Source organism: Lycium barbarum, chromosome 8, assembly GCF_019175385.1.
Source record: "Lycium barbarum isolate Lr01 chromosome 8, ASM1917538v2, whole genome shotgun sequence".
NCBI classification, from domain to species: Eukaryota; Viridiplantae; Streptophyta; class Magnoliopsida; order Solanales; family Solanaceae; genus Lycium; species Lycium barbarum.
In genome coordinates this window covers 12,888,482-12,910,607 of record NC_083344.1, presented here as the reverse complement: position 1 = coordinate 12,910,607, position 22,126 = coordinate 12,888,482, and positions in this window count along the sequence as shown.

Genomic DNA, 22,126 nt, shown 5'->3' with positions numbered 1-22,126 from the left:
GTATTGGTAGCCTCGTTGGTTTGCCTTGTCATACGTTACGTATATGTATCAATATGTTTTGGGATGTTTTAAGTTACAAGTCGACTTGGTTATTCTATTTACAGCTTTCAAACGTAGTTAAATAAACCCTATTGAATGCCATGAGTGAGTACAGGTAACATAAGTTGGGTTATCGGGCAGGTTAAGCTCGGTCACTCGTCAATATTTTGGGTATAATACATGAGCAGATTTTTTGATATTAAGACCTCGCCACCTTTTTATAGACAATCAATAATATTTATTGAGTAATATTTGTACTCACTCCTTCTCTCTTGCATTTTATAATGTAAATTTGGATCTAAGTACCAATGAGGTTGTGAGTAAATTCTGGAGTTAGTGTTGTACAGTTAGTGAGTTGTCTGTTTTATGCTTATCGGCTCGGAGTCATAATATTTTTTATTTGTACTTTCTATTGCAGATAGTTGTTCTGTACTGTATATCTTAGTAACTCATGACTAGGATATACCTGATTTTGTTGTTTTGGGTTTAGCCTTTTGTATTGTACTTGAATATCTATTTTCGAATTATATTAACTGATCTTATTTAGACTTGTGTTTACTTGATTTCTATTTATTTGTGGTTCGCTCAGTAGGAAGATTGATAGGTATGTTAGGATATACTATTAACCATGCAGTTTAGTTATAGTATTATGTTTTATTCTTCATGGAACAATTGTTTATTTATTTATTCAATTCAATAAAGTCTTATTTTAAATAGATCATTTGTTTACATGTTTGTCCTTTATATAATAGATGATTTAGTGTATGGAGCTTTAGCTCGTCCGCGGAAGATTAAATTGTATGTTCTTATAAATTATAAAGTTATGTCCACAATCAAAAAGATGAAACTGGACATAATATCTTGATGATTGTAGCACAAGATTAAAATACAATTTATCTCGATTATGAGAGCGGTGACCTTATTCCAACTTCTTGTGATAGTACATTTTATATGTATTGAACGTACCAAGTAGAGATAAGTGTTTTTGTAATGAACATATAAAACAACATCTCTAGCTCATTAAATATACTTATGCTCTTAATCTTGATATGATTATTATGATCAATGTGATTTGTTCATTATTTTGACTTATCAAAGGTACGACTCAATTGCGAGTCAATGTATTCCTGATAAGTTGGATAGTAGCAGATAACATTTGTGAAATAATAATTAGTTGATTGAATTCGTGTCTCGACTTTGAGATTGATGTTTGATGATCCCCTTTATGGATGCTTATAAGTTTCATTTGAAAATCCTGCAGGTGAATTTGTATCCGTCACATGATATAAGTTAATCGGAAGTATAAAGGATTTAATTAGTCAATGAATTAAATTTTTAGTAAGTTAATTTAATTGATCGGTATCGGTAATCTTAACATGAGGAGTTAAATAAGTTTTAATGAAAGATTTCAAAATTAAACTAAGGAGTGCAATTACAGTTTTTGTCGCATAAATTATAATTTATTATGGTAGGATTAATTCATTCATACATATTCCGAATTAATACCACAAATAGAAGCATCGTTATTAAATCTATGGTCCTTGCTATGCCTAATTATTATAGAAGTTGAAAAATAATAATCTTGGGGGGGGGGGGGGGGGAATCAAAGCTCACACGTTTTGCTAGGGTTTTACACCCTTAAACGTGGAGATATATAAGGTTTTTTAAGCCCTAAGAGATACACATTTTTCTAGTCGTAATACTCGTCACTCGAGTATTCTTGTTCATAGAATACTTAGGTTACATAACAGAAGTCTGCATACCTGGATGACTATGCTGTGACAGAGTTGTGTAAAAGCTTCAAGAGGTTAATATTTCTAATTTCGTTTACGATTTATGTTGTCTAGATTATATGTAAGTTTAATCAGGTTTATTTGCTTCCACTGTTCTATGCTTGTATTCCATCAATTCGTATCAGAGCTGTCGTACATCTAGTATACTTCATTAAACAAAAACTCTTGTTTTGGTGTAGTTTTTTAATGCATGTTTGTCACGTTAGTTCTTGAAAACAACATTGTTTTATGAAAAACGAGATTGTTAATAATGTTTATTGATTTTTGGAATCACATATTATCATTAAATAAGTATATTATGTGATATGAATGAATCTGAAAAATTTCTTGAGACACTAAAACGCTAAAAGTCAATTTCTACCAATTGCTCATGGTTTCAGAATTCTGATTTTGACAAACTCCAATTGACCCAAAATTTGGTAAATTCATCGTAAACGATGAACTTAGCAATATTCACCAGATTCGCTTGTGACCTAGGGCCTTTTTTGGCCATCCAGGGTTATTTAGATGGATTTTGAGCGTTTTTCTATTTTTCGAAAAAAACTGTTAAATTATTTTTTTATTTCATCAAACAGTGATGGTAGGGCTCATTCCCTATGGTCTCCATTGTATAACAGTGATATAATGAGTTTATACGTTGACATATGTCTCTTCCACATCGAATAGATTCATTATGGCTAATTACTGTGCTTAAGTCCCTAGTTGATTGATAGCTTGTATTAACTCTCCAACCGAGTTACACGTTGGTTCAATTGAACTATGGTTTATTAAAAGTGATATTTTCCTAACTTAATTTAATAGTTTACTCTCCATGTGAGTTGGTCTTGTTTTAATTTATGGGGTGATTTATCTGGCACGAATAGTTAGATTTTAATACCAAATCTAGTTATTCAATATGCATGGTTGTATCTGTGATGTATTGTTTGAATATTATTATTCTTATTGCATAAATAATTATCTATTTAATGTTCATATCTCTCAGATTAATCTTGTCTTCTTTCAACCCACTCACCTCAATTCTGAACTAAAACAAGTTAGAAGGCCTGAATTATGTTGACTGGAAAAGATATGTGGATATTGTCCCAACAGCTGAAGGATTCAAATTGTTGATTGATGAGTACCCAGAAAAACCCGGAGAAGATGCTTCAGAAGACCAGGATAAGGCTTATCACGGCTTATTTTAAAAAATTTCAAAACTTATTTATTGCACTTACATCTAGATCATATAAATCTAAATAGGATTTCGAGGTTGGTTTCTGATGGATCTCTGAGTTTATTGAAATTAGAGGCACTATCAATGTGTGAATCCTGTTTAGAAGGAAAAATGACCAAGAGACATTTCCCTTTAAAAGGAAATAGAGCCAGTGATAAGTTGGAATTAATCCATTCTGATTTGTGTGATCCGTCGAATATACAAGTAATAGGTGGTTTTGAGTATTTTGTGACTTTCACAGATGACTACTCGAAATACGGATACATTTATTTGTTGCGCTGTATGTCTGAATGCTTTGAGAAATTCAAAGAATCTAAGACAGAAAATGGAGAAACGGCATGATAAAAATATCAAATCACTACGATCTGATCGTGGTGGTGAATATCTTTCTACAAAATTCATTAAATAATTATCAAATTTTGGGATTACATCTCAATTATATGCTCCAGGAATGCCACAACAAAATGGTGTGGCAAGAAGAAGAAGTAGGACCCTTATGGGAATGGTCAAATCAATGTTGAGTTATACGGAGTTGCCTTCGTCCTTTTGGGGATATGCTTTAGAAAGAGCAAATTACATTCTGAATTTGGTTCCTTCCAAGTCAGTACCTTCAACTCCAGCAGAATTGTGGATTGGGTGCATGCCCAGTCTGCGGCACATTCGAGTTTGGGATTGTCTAGCATATATGCTAAAAGGAAAAACAAATAAATTGGGATCGAGGACAGGGGTGTGCATTTATTGGATATCCAAAGGGAACGAAGGAAGGTTTATTTTACTGTCCCAAATAAAAAAAGGTGATTGTTACAAAAAATGCCAGATTTCAGGAAAAAGACTATTTAATAAACCATGTTCCAAGAAGCAAACTTGTTTTACAGGAATTAAGCAATGAAATAACAAAAGATTCATCTCAAGAATGTATCCCTACAGCCAATATTGATCTACCATTGTATTATCGTAGTGGGAAGAACGTTAATAGGCAACATGACACACAAGAGCAATTGCCCGACATCTTGCTACCTCAAAATAGTGGGAGTAACGTTGAGCAACTTGCAGTTATTGTGCACATGCATTTGAGGACAAAGTTGATGATATCATAACACTACAAGGTGTGGAGAATAACATTAAGACTCCAGATCCTCTAAATGATGATGTGGATCCACCACAAGAACAAAATGGTGTAAGTATATCTGTAGTGTCTCGTCGTAGTGGGAGAATAATTAAAAAAAAATCTCGGTATGTTCTCTTGGGGGAATCTTGCGATAGGATCCCTGAAGAGCCTAATACAGAACCTCTAAATTACGACGAAGCACTAGATAATATAGATGCTGAAAAGTGGATTGCTTCTATGATATATGAAATAGAGTCCATGTACTTCAATCAATTCTCGGATCTTGTAGAACCACATGTAAGAGTCAAACCTTGTCACGCCTCGAACCATGGCCTGGGCGAAACACGATACGCAGTGCCTGATTACATGTGACCGAGCGAACCAACTGGTTGGATGTGATATCAAAACATACTGAATGTGAAAATAAACTTAACACATGCTGATCTACTAAATGTCTGAATGAATAAACATAAGTGCAGAAATACAAAATAAGTCTGAGAGTATAAATATGCAGCCAACACGGCAAACACAAAAGCCTATTAAACTCTTACTGTCTGTAACTTATGAAATACTGAAAACTGACAATTGCCGAGACAAGGACCTAGGCACACCTGGCTATCTGTAAAAGCTATAAAGACTGTAAATAAATGATAAGGCCCCGAAAGAACTGGGGCTCACCAATTAGCTGATACTGAAGATGCTAGCGAGCAGATGCTTCGTCCTGTAAATCATTACCTACATCGCGAGATGCAGACCCCGAGAAAAAATGATGTCAGTACATTTGAATTGCACTGGTATGTAAAGTAAGCATTGATATGTAAAGTAACTAAAAGAAAGAACTATAAGTACTGAAACTGAAACTAAACTGATAACTGAAGTGAACAACAAAGTAAATATATGAATACTTCCTGTTTTGAATAAAGAATCACTTGTTTAACTGAATTAATAATATATGGGGCCCTTACCCAAATATAAGTCCACAAATCACTGGCCTTGGACAAGTAAGTGCGTCAGTCAATGGCCTCAGCCAAGTATACGTATACATAAGACTGTGCCCTCGGGCAATCACATATGTTCCAAATTCATTTTTCATTATTAAGGAATTGAGATCACTGGAATAATGGACATTACTAAACTGAGACATGTATTCAAGGACTGATTATGAGAACTGAAGCTTTAACTATTTTATAAACATGCTGAGTATTCTAGACTGGGACTCATGGATATCAAACAGGAGTCTAAATTGATTACGTACTGAGCTCACAACATTCGGAATAAAAGCCATGAACGAATTACGAAACTAGAGAATAGAAGTTCTGCAACTATTCAAAGAATTAAGCTTAACTATATTTCAGAGGCAATTCGTAACATTGTAAAAGAACACTGCGTGGCGAGAATCATTAACATTCTCAAACGTAGAGAGTTAGCCTCACATACCATAACTTTCTGCTTTTGAGCGTAGTTCAATGTTCGTCAACCCTTTCAACTTTAATCTATCGCAATACAAGTCAAAAGGATTCCATATTTGCAATAATATCCATGCTTTGATCATCTAAGCATTTTATCAAACATTTGGTAGACATAATTCTCCACAACCTTCATTAATGGTGTTTTCTTCATCCAATTCCTATTTTATTACTTCTAGGTGATTCTACAATCTCAATTAGATGTAATTAACATCATTCTTCATCACCTATATGATTACAAATATCCAAAGCCCTACTATAGTTCATATGATTCGCTTTATCAAACCCATCAACTTATGGCCCAAGAACTTAGAGTCTAATGATCAATTCACAACTACAAATGATTAGAGAGTAGAAGCATTACCTTTTTGAAGTTCAATCCTCTTTAATTAGAGTTCTAGGGTTTCTTTGCTCCATAATGATGTCTCAATCGAATATCTAACGATTTGAAGGGTTTAATCTAGTTAGAAGGGTATTAGGAACTTGAATTCAACCTAGAATCATTATAGAACTTACCTCGGAGGGTTCTTAAGGCTTGGAACTCTCTTGCCTTAGGATGATTTTAGGTGATTAGGCGTGTTAGGGAACTAAACCCCAAGCTTAAATATAATATAAGAGAAAACGTGAAAATTTGATCCATGCGCGTTGGGCCCGCGTCGCAAGCCCAACGCGGGGTCTCACTCAGTCTTTGGTCAGAGATCAGGTTTTCTAGCTCTGGGCCCGTGATACGTGGCCAACACACACGCACCCCTTGCGCGTCGCGTGACCAAGACGGGTGGCTTGCCATTGTGAGCGTTTTTGTGACGCTCATAACTTATTGCTCCGATCTTCGTTCGACCAACTGTTTATATGGATGGAAAGATATTTCCACGTATTACAACTTTCACTAAACGTAATTCTCAACTAATCAAGGGGTGATTATTACCCAAAGTAGGCCCCTCAGCCACTTTCGCAAAAATGGGGAAACCTTCTAAATTTCGTTTTACTCTCTTAATACGAGTCGTACCTTAGTCTGAGGACCTGAGATGTTACATTATCTCCCCGTTGAGATCTTTCATCCTTAAATGATTGTCTTGGCTATAATTGCGACTATTTCTGAGACTCTACGAAAACTTCGGCAGAGTTTACTCCGTAACTAAGATTCCTGAAGCTGACTAGCTGAGACACGTGATCATTGAACTGACATGAACACATGCTTACTGTCACGACCCAGCCCCGTGGGCCGCGACTGGTGCCCTACTTGGACACCCAAACAGACATACAGACCAAATCGTCATATAATAACTTAACTCAGATTTCATATTCATCATTTTAAACAGAGCGAAAAACAAATATTATCTTACGCGATTTCGCGTACAAAATATCCTATCAAAACCAAAAGAGGCGGCGGAATATACATCGCCGAATATATGCACATATACAAATATACAGGCCATTCTGGCCGTATCCAAATTTGATAGGTTGGCGGAATGTACATCGCCAGATACATACACGTATACAGACAAATGGGCCGTTTTGGCCATAATAGCAGACAGAACCGCACTAAGACGCAGGTCATACACAAACAAACACACACATGACCCATGACCCACATATATGACTACAGGCCTCTACGAATCATAACGGAATCATATGACGGGACAGGGCCCCGCCATACCCCAAATAGTCAAATATACGGAGACATATACATCATAAAAGATATGTACCAACATATGGGCTCCGAATCAAAAGGAGCACTCTGTAATAGCAGAATATGTGGCCTACACTGACGGATCACGAACCTCTGCACCTGCGGGCATGAAACGCAGCCCCCCCGAAGAAAGGGGGTCAGTACGAAAGATGTACTAAGTATGTAAAGCATAGAGTACAGAAATACAAACCATAACTGTCATAAAAGGTACAGAGAGAAAATACCGAATCAATACATCAGAGTCTGTGCTGAAAGCATATGTATATATATATCATGCAAGTAAAAATCATGCATAAGGCTCAGGAACGTGGTCACCACTCCGACGCTGGTGCCACACACAGCATAACTCCAGAAGGTTGCAAATCTCCGTACATCTCCGAACATAACATATCACATCATCAAATCATATCATAAGCCATATCACAGCATAACTCCATAAACGGTACCCGGCCCTATGGCGAGGTCTCGGGAACCGTAACACAGCATACGGCCGAATATATCATAGTGCGCACGATCACAAAACCGGCCCGGGAACCGGCGAACGATGTCATAATAGCAGGCACGAGCAGAGTAGTGCGGAAATCATATGTATATACACAATTAAATTCCCAGACTCGATAAATAAGTACGTATACATATATTTTGAGATCAGAAAGTCCAAAGTAAGTATTGAGTCCGTCGGAAGTAGTATACAAAGGATATAAGCCTTTAAATTTACAAACTTTCGAAAATATACTTCATAAGCCTTTTTCTGAAAATTTGGTATCATTCACATTAGGGAGCTTTCAAATAACTTATGGAGCAAATCGAACGAAGCCACTAAAATACCATTCTTTGATAGCCAGAATCATAAACAAAAACCACAAATGTTAGGCTCTATGGAGTCATCCATGAAAGTTTCAAGGCGATCCGATTACGTTTGAGAAAGTTACGAATGTTTGGCCATTTTTCCAACAAAACACAAGAATCATAGTTCAATTACACTGAATGAATAGTACTCAAAATCAAACTCGGATTTTCATGAACAGAGTTGTCCCCGAGGCTCAAACCTCAACCTAGTATATCTAGGACATGCCAAAAGAAGAAAAGGGATAGCTTTACATACCTGATGAATGTTATTCGTAATCTCGTTCGCTTCGTCGCCCCTTTAGCCTATTTAATATAAAAGTAATGCTATCGTTAGTAACTGTGCTTTCTAGTTCGTAAATTCGTAGCCCATCGCTTATAGAACTCATTTTTCTTAACTTATACTTTCTCGTTAAAGGGTTTCCCCTTATTAAGGATTTAACGAAAATCGGGCAGCATTTCCCCTGTATATTCGCCTAACCCGAATTTCCAATTATTCTTCTGTTAACACAGAAATACCAACAACAGAGATATACATATAAAATTCTTACAATCCAGCCCATAACAATTCCAACAAGCCAACAACTTCTCTAAATTCATTTCAGCCCACAATTTCCTATAACACCGATTTCATGCGTTTTCTTAATTTCTATTTCGTCCAATCCAATTCTAATAATCCCATTACAATACTATTAACAAAATTACGTCATAAAACGAGAAAATCTTACCTTAATTGATGAATCTATCAACCACCCTTTTCACTTGAACTTGCCAAGAACAATCTTGCTTCTGTTAGATATTTGAACAAGAACTATATTTGCTTTCATAAAATAAGTGTGAAACGTTGCTACTTACAGGGAGTATCATATTGTTGTTCTAAGAATATATGTGAAATATGTATGTATATCTTTGTCTGTACTTATTGATTGAGGAAAAGAGCCTCGTATCACTTTTGTGATTAATCACACATGGCACCTTTTTTTTTTATCCACTTATACGTAATCTAAGGGTGCCACCAAATATTAATCATGCATGCCTATGCATATATTAATGTACCAGCTGCCCCACTAGTCAAGAGCACGCGTGGATTGGTGTCCCACTCACCACCATGTCATTAACTTAATTTATTTCTTTATCTCACTACAATCCAACATTTAATCAAATACACATAATTAATTTTTGCACTCAATTTAGTTAAATAATAAATTATTTTTGGATACCCTTCATATACTCATTATCGTAATCATGTGGTATATCACTAATTCATAGCCTCACTTGCCACACATAAAATATTATTTCCAATCACCGTCACCACAATTCTTCGTCTTAAATCATTTCGGGATTAAATCCCTTGTATACACCTAGTTCTTGATTTTCATGCTTAAATATGACCAAATCCTACGGCCTTGGTAAAATCGCTCATGTTGGACGGTTTAATTTCTTCATCCAAAAATACGGGATGTTATGGAATCAGATGGAAACTTATCAGAAAAAGATTATTGCTGGCCAAATTTCTTAATTATAAAGAATGAATAGGTAGTAATGATGTCTAATACATGTCCAAAATCCATGTGGTAACGTGGATGATATGCCACCCCTCCAATTATTTTAATATAAAAAGTAAAATCATAAGACATAATCTCATACACTAATATTTTAATATTTCTTTGAAATACATAAGCTTCCAAAACTTTTGTTATTGAAATAATATCAACTTAAGACATACACGTATTTCACAAAAACTAATACATCTAGAAATTATGTTCATCAAATTATAATCTTTCCTCAACCTAACATCAAGAGTACAAATTATTGTACTATCAATTCTCATAATGGAAAAAGATAGCTTTTCATAAGAGAAAATAATTTATGTACTCATAACAAATAAAATCTCATTTCTAAATGTCCTCGTACCACACATATAATTAAAAATGTATCCCAGAAGTAGTAACAACAATAACTATAGAAAATCATACTTATCAAATATTTAGTAAAAGGGGTTTACTTAAAAGAAAATACCATATCAAGACCATATATAATAGTTTCAAAATTCATCAAACTTATTTCGTTACTAATGTCATTGAACTCGTACGCTTTACAACTTGTGAAAACGCGGGATGTAACACTTACTGAACTGAATGAATATATGATTACTGAACTGTTGAGATACTGAATTGAATAACTACTGAACTGACTCAGTACTGGACTAACTGAATACTAAAAGACATAGAGATTATATTATAAGGTCGAAATGAAAAGGTTAATTCCCTTCAACATTTTTTGCTTGCACTTCAAAGAGATGGGGATATCTGGACTTCATGTCCTCTTCGGCTTCCCACGTAGCCTCTTCAACTTTCTGATTTCTCCATAATACTTTTACTGAAGCAATCTCCTTAGTTCTCCACTAGCGAACTTGACGATCAAGGATAGCCACTAAAATCTCTTCGTAAGACAGACCATTTTCAACCTTTGTGATTTCTGTGGGGACAACAAGAGACGAGTCTCCTATGAACTTTTTCAACATAGATACATGAAACACTGGGTGTGCGACAACTAATTCTTGTGGCAACTCTAACTCATAAGCTACTTGCCCGATCCTTTGTAAGATTCTATGGGGCCTAATATACTGGGGACTAAGTTTCCCTTTCTTTCCAAATCTCATGACAACCTTCATAGGTGAAACTTTAAGGAACACCCAGTCATCAATCTAAAACTCTAGGTCTCTCCGCCGCATATCCGTGTAAGACTTTTGGCGACTCTGAGCTGTCTTCAAACACTCCTGAATCAATTTGACCTTCTCCATGGCTTGGTGGACCAAGTCTAGTCCTAGTAATTCTACTTCGCTAACTTCGAACCAACCAATTAGTGACCTACATTACCACCCATACAAAGCGTCGTACAATGCCATTTGGATACTAGAGTGATAGATGTTATTATATTCAAATTCAATAAGAGGCATGTGATCATCCCATTTGCCTTTAAAATCTACGACACATGCTCTCAACATATCCTCGAGCGTCTGAATAGTGCGCTCGGCCTGCCCGTCATTCTGAGGATAGAAAGCTGTACTGAGATTTACCATGGTACCCAATCCTTTCTGAAAGGATTTCTCAAAATTTGTTGTGAACTGAGCACCCGATCTGAAATGATAGACAGCGGAGTCCGATGCAATTTAACGATTTCCTGAGTATACAACTTGGCATAATCATCTGCTAGATCTGTGGTCTTTACTAGCAAGAAGTGCGCTAACTTAGTAAGTCGGTCTACAATCACCCAAATCGAATCATGTTTTCAAAAGGAGCGAGGTAAACCTGTTATGAAATCTATGTTTATCATCTCTTATTTCCAAATGGGAATGTCTATATTCTGAGCCAGCCCACTAGGCCTTTGGTGCTCAGCTTTCACTTTCTAGCAATTCGAACACTTGGCCATGAAATCTGCTACGTTCTTTTTCATGTCATTCAACTAATAAATCTCCTTGAGGTCATGGTACATCTTTGTCGAACCTGGGTGAATAGAATACCTGAAATTGTGGGCTTTTGACATGATTTGCTCTCTGAGTCCATTTATGTCTGGAACACATAATCTGCCTCTATATCTTAATGTACCATCATCTTCCCCTTGTTCGAAAGCCGTTGTCTTATGCTTATGAATCCTCCCTTTCAGCTGCAACATGTAGGGATCACTAAACTGTTTCTCTTTTACTTCGTCTACTAAGGAGGAATAAACCCTGTTCTGAACAACAATTCCACCATCTTCGGAGTCCAGAAGCCGAACTCCTAGATTAGTTAAGCAGTATACTTCTTTCACCATAGTTCTCTTATCTGCATCAACGTGAGCTAAACTTCCCATCGAACGACGACTAAGAGCATCGGATATAACATTCACTTTCTCTAGGTGATAGAGAATATCCACATCATAATCTTTGAGCAATTCGAGCCACCTCCTCTACCTGAGGTTCAATTCACTTTGCTTGAAAATATACTGCAGGCTTTTGTGATCGGTGAAAATATCACCTTGTACACTATACAAATAATGACGCCAAATCTTTATAGTGAACACCACTGATGCTAACTCTAAATCATGAGTCAAATAATTCTTTCTGTGAATCTTAAGTTGTCTGGATGCATAAGCTACTACCTTACCATGTTGCATTAGAACACACCCAAGACCAATTTCCTAAAGAATCGCAATACACTACGAATCCTTCGGTTCCCTCTGTCAGTGTCAAAACTGGAGCAGAAGTCAGTCTCATTTTCAACTCCTCAAAACTTCGCTCATAGGCATCGGACCACAGAAACTGGCTTTCTTCTGAGTCAATTTAGTCAGCGAAGCTGAGATAGAGGAAAAACCCTCTAAAAATGCCTGTAATAACCTACCAGACCCAAGAAACTCCTTATGTCTGTTGTCGAGGTGGGTCTGGGCCAATTCTTCACTGTATCGATTTTTTGAGAATCTACTTTCACACCTTCCCCTAAAATAACATGGCCTAGAAACGCTACCAATTTCAACAAAAATTCACACTTGGAGAATTTGGCATAAAGCCTGTGGTCTTGAAGTGTCTACAACACTATCCTGAGATGCTCTCCGTGATGTGTCTCACTATGAGAATAAACTAGGATGTCATCAATAAACACAATGACAAATAAATCAAGATAAGGCTTGAAAACTCTGTTCTTGAGGTCCATAAAAGTAGCTGGTGCATTCGACAAACCAGACGACATCACCAAAAATTCAAAATGCCCATAACGGGTTCTGAAAGTGGTCTTCGGAATATCAATTTCCTTAATCTTTAATTCATGGTAGCATGATCCGAGGATAATCTTGGAATAACATTGGGCACCCTGAAGTTGATCCAATAAGTCATTTATTCTGGGAAGAAGATACTTATTTTTAATAGTGACCTTGTTTAACTGATAGTATTCTATGCACATACGCAACTACCTATCTTTCTTTCGAACAAATAAGACCGGTGTGCCCCAAGGTAAGACAGCTAGCCTAATAAATTCTTTGTCAAGAAAGTCTTTCAACTGAGCTTTTAACTCTCATAACTCTGCTGGAGCCATTCTATATGGCGGGATAGATATCGGCTCTATGTTGGGAAGTAAGTCAATCCCAAATTCGTTTTCTCTTTCGGGAGGAACTCCGGGAAGATCCTCAGAAAAGACTTCTCGAAACTCATTAACAATAGGTACTGACTGGAGAGTTGGGACCTGAGAGTGTGTGTCCCTAACTCGAACTAGGCAATAGATACACCCTTTAGAGATCACCTTCCTAGCTTTAAGATAGGAAATAAACCTACCCCTGGATACTACTATGTTACCCTTCCATTCTATAACTGGTTCACCAGGGAACTCAAAACTTACTATCTTGGTTCTACAACCCACTGTGGCATAATAGGACTCTAACCAATTCATGCCCTTAATTATATCGAAGTCTACCATCTCCAATTCTACTAAGTCTGCTACAGTAAGGCTATGATACACTTTAACTGGACAACCCCTATAGATGCGTCTAGCTATAATCGATTCTCCAACTAGAGTGGACACTTCAAAGGATTCACATAACTTTTCGAGTTCTATCCCAAATTTCTTAGCAAAAAATGGGGTCACATAAGATAGGTTGGGATCTTGGATCCATAAGAGCATAAACATCATAAGTGCAAAATGTTAATATACCTATGACAATATCTCCACGAGTCTCTGTATCTTAACGGCCTGCCAGTGCATACAAACGGTTCTAACTACCGCTTGTGTTACCGGACTTTACTGCACCACGCTCCTGCTGGGCCTGAGAATTATGGGGAATTGCTGAATTTATGGACTAAGCTATATTACCTTCAGTATTTTGCTCTACTAATGGATAATCCATAAGAAAGTGGCCATGTTAATCGCACCCATAGCAACCATCCGTGCTCGAACAACATACCCCTAGGTGCCTCGTTCTTATTAAATTTGGACCTTTGTACTGGTGCATTAGCTGAAGATGGAGGAGGTCCTATTTTTATTTCTTGAAGAACTGGCGATTACCACCTCCTTGAGATCCCCTATGGATGAAATTTCCTGCAGACTTAACTCCCTTGTTAAATTCCCTGTCATTCTCTTATTGTAGCCGCTCTTCTTCCTTCAGCTTGTCTTCGTTCCCTTAAACAAAGGCAACCTTCTTAGTAATAGCCATGTGATTGTTCTGAGCAGCTATATTAGCATCAGCAAACAAATCGTTTGAAAGCCCCAACACGAACCGCCTAAACCCCAACACGAACCGCCTAACTCTGACCCTCATATCACGCACCATTTTCGGAGCATACTTGGCTAGAGTGACGAACTTGAGGTAGTACTCGTTCACACTCATCTCATTCTGTTTAAGTCTCTCAAACTCTAAAGTTTGCTTCCAAGACCTCAATGGGTAGAAAATGCTCAATGAATGCGTCCGCAAACTCCTTCTAAGTCGCAGGAGTCGCATTTTTCCCATGGGACTCTTCCAGTGTTTCATACCAGGTGTTAGCAACATCCTTTAGCTGGTATGCAGTAAGCTCTATTGTTTCTATGTATGTATCATGTATCACTCGAAATATCTTCTGAACCTCATCAATGAATTTTTGCGGATCCTCACCCTTTTTGGACCCCTATGAAAACTAGAGGTTTCATGTTGAGGAACTCCCTGGACTTAGAAATAGTCGTTCCATCAATAACACTTGTTCCCTGCCTCTAAGCTTGAGTAGCAACAATCTGAGTGAGCAACTGGATAGCTCCCCTGACATCCATATCTGAAGCACTAGGCGCGGAGTAACTGGGACTTTCACAGGCCTTCTAGTAGCAAGTGGGGGTGCAGTTGGGGGTACTGAATCTAATGCAACTCTCTAGGCCTGAGGGTTCACCTCTTGAGCAGTCTCGACATTAGCTCTCTGGCTAGTGGCTGAAGTTCTCTTATTGTACTTTCTCTTAGTAGGCGTTTTCTGAAATACGTAATATGCACGAGTTAGAAGAGTTCTTGAAGTCATATCTCTCTTTGCACGATCTAGAGTATGAAAGAAGTGAGACAATCTTGAATGTCTTGGTAGTTCACCATTTATATGTGTGGCCGACACACTCATATAAAGGAAACTCTACTGGACACGGCTTCATAGACTCTTAGGACACTTAAACCTAGTGCTCTAATACCAAGCTTGGTCACGCCCCGAACCATGACCTGGCGGTAACACGACACTCGGTGCTTGACAACATGTGACCGAGGAAACCAATTGGCTGGTTGGATCAACATGTGATATCAAAACATACTGAATGCGGAAATAAACTTAACACATGTTGATCTACTAAACGTCTGACTGAATAAACATAAGTGCGGAAATACTGAATAAGTTTGAGAGTATAAATACGTAGCCAACATGGCTAACACAAAAGCCTGCTATACTCTGACTGTCTGCAACTATAGTCTATGAAGCCTCTATGAAATACTAAAAATTGACAATTGTTGGGACAAGGACTCCGGCATACCTGACTGTCTGTAAATGCAATAAACACTGTGAATAAATGATAAGGCTCCGAAAGAACTGGGTTGACTAATCAACTGATACTGAAGATCCTAGCGAGTAGATGCGTCGTCCTATAAATCGTTATCTACATCGCAAGATGCAGGCCCTGGCAAAAAGGGAGTCAGTATATTTGAATTGTATTGGTATGTAAAACAACTGAAAGAAAGAACTGTAAGTACTGAAACTGAACTGACAACTAATAACTGAAGTGAACAACAAAGTAAAGATATGAATACTTCCTGTTCTGAATAGATAATCACTTGTTTAACTGAATTAATCATATGTGAGGCCTCAACCCAACATAAATGCACAAATAAGTGGCCTTGGCTAAGTAAGTTTGTCAGTCAATGGCCTCGGCCAAGTATAAGTATAAATAAGACTGTGTCCTCCGGAAATCACGGATGTTCAAAATTCATTTATCATTATTAAGAAACTGACACCTAATGAACATTACTAAACTGAGACATATATGCAAGAATTGATTATGAGAACTGAAGCTTTAACTATTTTATAAACATGATGAGTATTCTAGACTGAGACTCATGGGTATCAAACATGAGTCTATTTGATTACGTACTAAGCACATAATATTTGGAATGAAAGCCATGAACGAATTACGAAACTAGAGAATAGAAGTTCTACAACTATTCAAGGAACTAAGCTTAACTATATTTCTGAGGCAATTCGTAACGTTGTAAAAGAACGTTGCGTGGGGAGAATCATTAACATTCCCAAACGTAGAGCGTTAGCCTCACATACCTTAACTTCCTGCTTTTGAGTATAGTACAACGTTCATCAACCCTTTCAACTTTAATCTATATCAATACAAGTCAAAAGGATTCCATATTTGCAATAATATCCATGCTTTGGTCATCTAAGTATTTTATCAAACACTTGGTGGACATAAAGCTCCACAACCTTCATTAATGGTGTTTTTTTCACCCAATTCCTATTCTATTACTTCTAGGTGATTCCATAATCTCAATTAGATGTAATTAACATCATTCTTTATTACACATATAATTACAACAATCCAAAGCCGTACCATAGTTCATATGATTCTCTTTATCAAACCCATCAACTTATGGCCCAAGAACTTAGAGTCTAATCACCAAATCACAACTACAAATGATTAGAGAGTAGAAACATTACCTTTTTGAATTTCAATCCTTTTTAATTTGAGTTCTAGGGTTTCTTTGCTCCACAATGACGTACCCATCGAATATCTAACGATTTGAAGGGTTTAACCAAGTTAGGAGGGTATTAGGGACTTGAATTCAACCTAGAATCATTATAGAACTTACCTTGGAAGGTTCTTGAGGCTTGGTACTTGTTCTCTCTTGCCTTATGATGATTTTTGGTGATTACGGGTGTTAAGGAACTAAATCCCAAGCTTAAATATAAGAAAAAATGCGAAAATATGACTTTGACCCAAAAATTCGACCCATGCGAGCTGGGCCCGCATCGGATGCCCAATGCGAGGTCTCACTCAGACTTTGGTAAGAGTGCAGGTTTTCCTGCTCTGGTCCCACGACGCGTGGTCAACGCGCACACACACCTTTCGCGTTGCGTGGCCAACCGGGTGGCCGGCCACTCTGAGCGTTTTTGTGACCCTCATAACTTCTTGCTCCGATCTACATTAGGCCTAATTTTTATATGGATGGAAAGGTATTTCCACGTAATACAACTTTAATTGAGGGCACATTTCCAAATTCTCAACTAATCAAAGAGTTATGATTTCCCAAGTAGGCTTATTGTAAAAACGGGGAAACCTTCTAAATTTTGTTTTACTCTCTTAATGCGAGTCGTAGCTTAGTCTGAGGACTCGAGATGTTACAAACCTATTGGATGTAGATGGATCTATAAGAAAAAGATAGGGATGGATGTAAAAGTGCAAACTTTAAAAGCTAGGCTTATTATAAAAGGATTTACTCAGAAAGGGATCGATTATGAGGAAACTTTTTCGTCGGCAGCCATGCTTAAATCCATAAGAATATTCTTATCTATTGCTGCTCATTATTATTATGAGATTTGGCGAATTGATGTCAAGACGACCTTTCTCAATAGAAGTCCTGGTGAGTGCATTTATATGGCACAACCAGGCGGTTTCATGAAAAGTAGTGATGAGCACATGCTATGTAAACTGAACAAATCCATATATGGATTGAAACATGCATCTGGGGTGCGGAACACTTATTTTGACAAATCTATTCAAGGCCTTTGGTTTTGATCAATGTGATAACGAGTCTTGTGTCTATAAGAAATGAGATGGAGAAAAAGTAGCATTGCTTTTAACTGTATGTAGATAACATCTTGCTCATAGTAAATAATGTGAGCATATGGAATTCAATGAAGAAGTGTTCTCCTCACATTTTGATATGAAGGACTTGGGAGAAGCGGCTCATATCGTATCAAGCTCACGCGAGATCGTAGGTACATGATATTAGGTTTATCTCAAGCCCTTTTGTATTGATACTATGATCACCAGATTCAATATGTAGGATTCCAATAAAGTATTTCTTCCTTTCAGGCATGGTATCTCTCTGTCAAAGGATCAGTCTCCTAATACAATTGATAAGATAGAGAAGATGAAGGCAATCCCTCATGCTTCTGTTTTAGGGAGTCTTATGCATGCAATGTTATGCACTAGACTTGACATCTACTTTATTGTTGGCATAGTTGGCAAATTCAGTCTAATCTTAGGCGAGAACACTAAACTGCAGTTAAAAATATAATCAAGTACCTGAAAAGGACTAGGAGCCTGTTTGGATGGGCTTAAAATAAGCAGCTTATAAGCTGGAAACAACTTATAAGTAAAAAAAAAAAAATTGGGGTAGGCTAACTTATTTTTTTTTTTAGCTTATAAGCTGTTTTCAGCTTATAAGCTGCTTTAGATAAGATAAGTCAAATGGGCCCAATTATATTTTTGGGCTTATTTTATGCACAAAATAGCTTTAAGCTGGCCAGCCAAACACTCAAAAAAGCTGAAAACAGCTTATAAGCAACTTATAAATCAATCCAAACGGGCTCTAGGAATATATTGACTTTTCACTCATGCGGTCTTGTACCCATTGGGTATACAAATTCGAATTTCCAGTCAGATAGAGATTCTAGAAAATCTACATCAGGACATGTGTTTACCTTAGGAGAAAGAACTATAAGTTGGAGGAGTATCAAGCAATCCTGTGTTTCTGATTCCACCATGGAAGCCGAATATGTGGCTGCCTCTGAGGTGGCCAAAGAGGATGTTTGGCTTGGGAACTTTCTGAAAGAGCTTGGTGTTGTCTCTTCAGTTCAAGCACCAATTACACTTTATTGTGATCATAGTGGTGTGGTTGCAAACCTGAAGGAACCACAAAATAATAAGAGGAGTAAACATATTGAGCGTAATCATTTAATTCGTGACATTATTCAGAGAAGAGATGTGAACGTTTTGAAGTTTGCGTCAGCAAACAAAGACCCATATACAAAGAACTTGCTACAGAGGACTTTTGATAGGCATGTAGAAGGAACAAGTGTTAAAGTTGTAGATGCATGTTTATGAGTCTAAGAGGAGAATTGTTAGAATATACAATTAACCATGCGGTTTAGTTATAGTATTATGTTTTATTCTTTATGGAACAATTATTTATTTATTTATTCAAATCAATAAAGTCTTATTTTAAATAAATCATTTGTTCAAATGTGTGTCCTTTGCTTATATAGTAGACGATTTAATATATGGAACTTTAGCTCATGTGTGGAAGATTAAATTATATGTTCTTATAAGGTATAAAGTTATGTTCACAATCAAAGATGAAACTAGACAAAATATCTTGATGATTGCAGCGCAAAATTAAAATATAATTTATCTTGATTATGGGAGTGGTGGCCTTATTCCAACTTCTTGTCACAATACATTTTATATGTATTGAACGGATCAAGTAGAGATAAATGTTTTTGTAATGAACATAGAAAACAACCTCTCTAGGTCATTAAATATACTTATATTCTTAATCTTGATATGCTTACTATGATCGATGTGATTTATTCATTATTTTGATTTATCAAAAGGTACGACTCAATTGTGAGTCAATGTATTCATGATAAGTTGGATAGTTGCAGATAACATTTGTGAAATAATAATTAGTTGATAGAATTCGTGTCTCGACTTTGAGATTGATGTTTGATGATCCCCTTTATGCATGCTTATAAGTTTCATGTGAAAACCCTGTAGGTCGATTTTGTATCCGTCACATGATATAAGTTAAGCGGAAGTACAAATGATTTAATTAGTCAATGAATTAAATTATTCCTAATTTAATTTAATTTAATTGATCGGTATCTGTAATCTTAACATGGAGAGTTAAATAAGTTTTAATGAAGGATTTCGAAAATAAACTGAGGAGTGCAATTACAGTTTTTAGTGGCATAAATTGTAATTTATTGTGGTAGGATTAATTCATTCATATTCCGAATTAATACCACAATTAGAAGCATCGTTATTAAATCTATTGTCCCTGCTATGCCTAATTTTTACAGAATTTGGAAAATAATAATCTTGGGGGAAAATCAAAGCCAACACGTTTTACTAGGGTTTTACCCCCTAAAACGTGGCTATATATAAGGTTTGTCAGCCTAAGAGATACACCTTTTCCTAGCCGTAATATTCCCCACTCGAGAATTCTTTTTCATGGAATACTTAGGTTACATAGCAAAAGACTGCAAACCTGGATTACTGTGTTGCGGAAGAGTTGCGTAAAAGTTTCAAGAGGTTAGTATTTCTAATCTCGTTTACAATTTATGTTGTTTAGATTACATGTAAGTTTGATCTTGACTTTTTTCTTCCGTTGTGCTACGTCTGTATTTCACCAGGGTAATTGGTCACGAGACTTTAAGTTTCGGGCAAGGCACACATTTGGCCTATCGGCAAAAAATAATTACATATGCTAGCCAAATGTACAAGTAATATTTACTATTATGTACCATCAAAGGATGTGGGGTCGTGGATGAGGATGCTTCTCCCTTAATCAGGATCTCGGGTTCGAGCCCTGGGTATGAAAAAATCTTTGGTAGGGAGCGCTTCCCCCCGAATGGGGCCCTACGCGGCTCATATTCGGATATAGTCGGGCTCCAATGCGGGTACCGAACACCGGATGGGAAACCAAAAAAATAATAATATTTTTACTATCATGTATAAAAATATGTATATTATATGTTAATATACAAAAAAATATACATGTGCCGGTTATTATATTGATGGACTGCTATACAATGTCAAATTTTTTAAATTTTGGATCGTGACATAAATAGGTCTTAGTTTGACTAGGTACGAACTTATTAAAAAAAAAAAACTTTGATCTTAAATTAAAAACGTGTAATGTATCCAAATGTCTTTTGAATCTTGTGGTTGCAAACAAGCAATGTAAAATGTTGGAAATAGAGGATTACCAAATATAGAAAAAATGTATTACTAAAAAGGTGAATTGGAACATTAGGAGTAACAAGTTTAGAGTAAGATTGTCAAAGTAATGTTCAACGTAAATACAAATATTAAAAGATTTGCATAAGTAATCTATTTTCTTACGAGAACTACGAATCATCTTCAGGTATAGACACCATTTGCTTAACTTTCTTGAAATTATAGATCTCTCTTCCCCTCTTGCCCGTGCTTTCATTCCTATCTCATCTAAAATATTTTAGATAAAGTAGTATAGTTCATAAATTATTTTTATAAATAAAAAAGGGGGAATTTCAGTAATGTACAATTTAGCACACAAAATTACATTTGCGTAGCCATTTTTTAAAATTACAAACCTATGACCCAACAAATTATGGTCGCAGTTTGTATATACAGCATTATACAACTTTATACATCTACTGTAGACAATATATAAACCTTGTATAAAAATGTATAATAACTATAACAGTTGTTTATACACACTTCTACAGTGTTATGCAGTGTTATACAGTGTTTATACGGTGTTATACAGTGTTTATACAATGTTAAAAGTGTAACATCATGTATGTGTTTTATACACACTTTATCCTTAAAAAAACACCAACATTAGAAAGAGATTTGGAAGGAAAAATAACATCTTGGAGTTTGATATGGGGGATGGCTATATCGGGTAATTATTTTTTAAAAAAAATGGGATGAAGGCTACAAAATGTAAAAAAAAAAAACTATGGCCATTTCGGGTAAATACTTTACCCAAAATGCCATAGAATTTGTTAAAAATTATAATAAGAAGTCGTTTAATTTCTTAATGCCAAACAAATGACAAATTCAAAATGAGTGAATAGAAAAAGGAGAAAATCGAAAATGAGTGAATAGAAAAAGGAAAATTTGCACTTTTAGCCCGTGCATATTGACAAATTCTAATTTTGATCCATATATTAATTGCTTAAGCATATTTAACCTTAAGTTAATCGAAGTATGCATGTTTGGTCGTTCTACT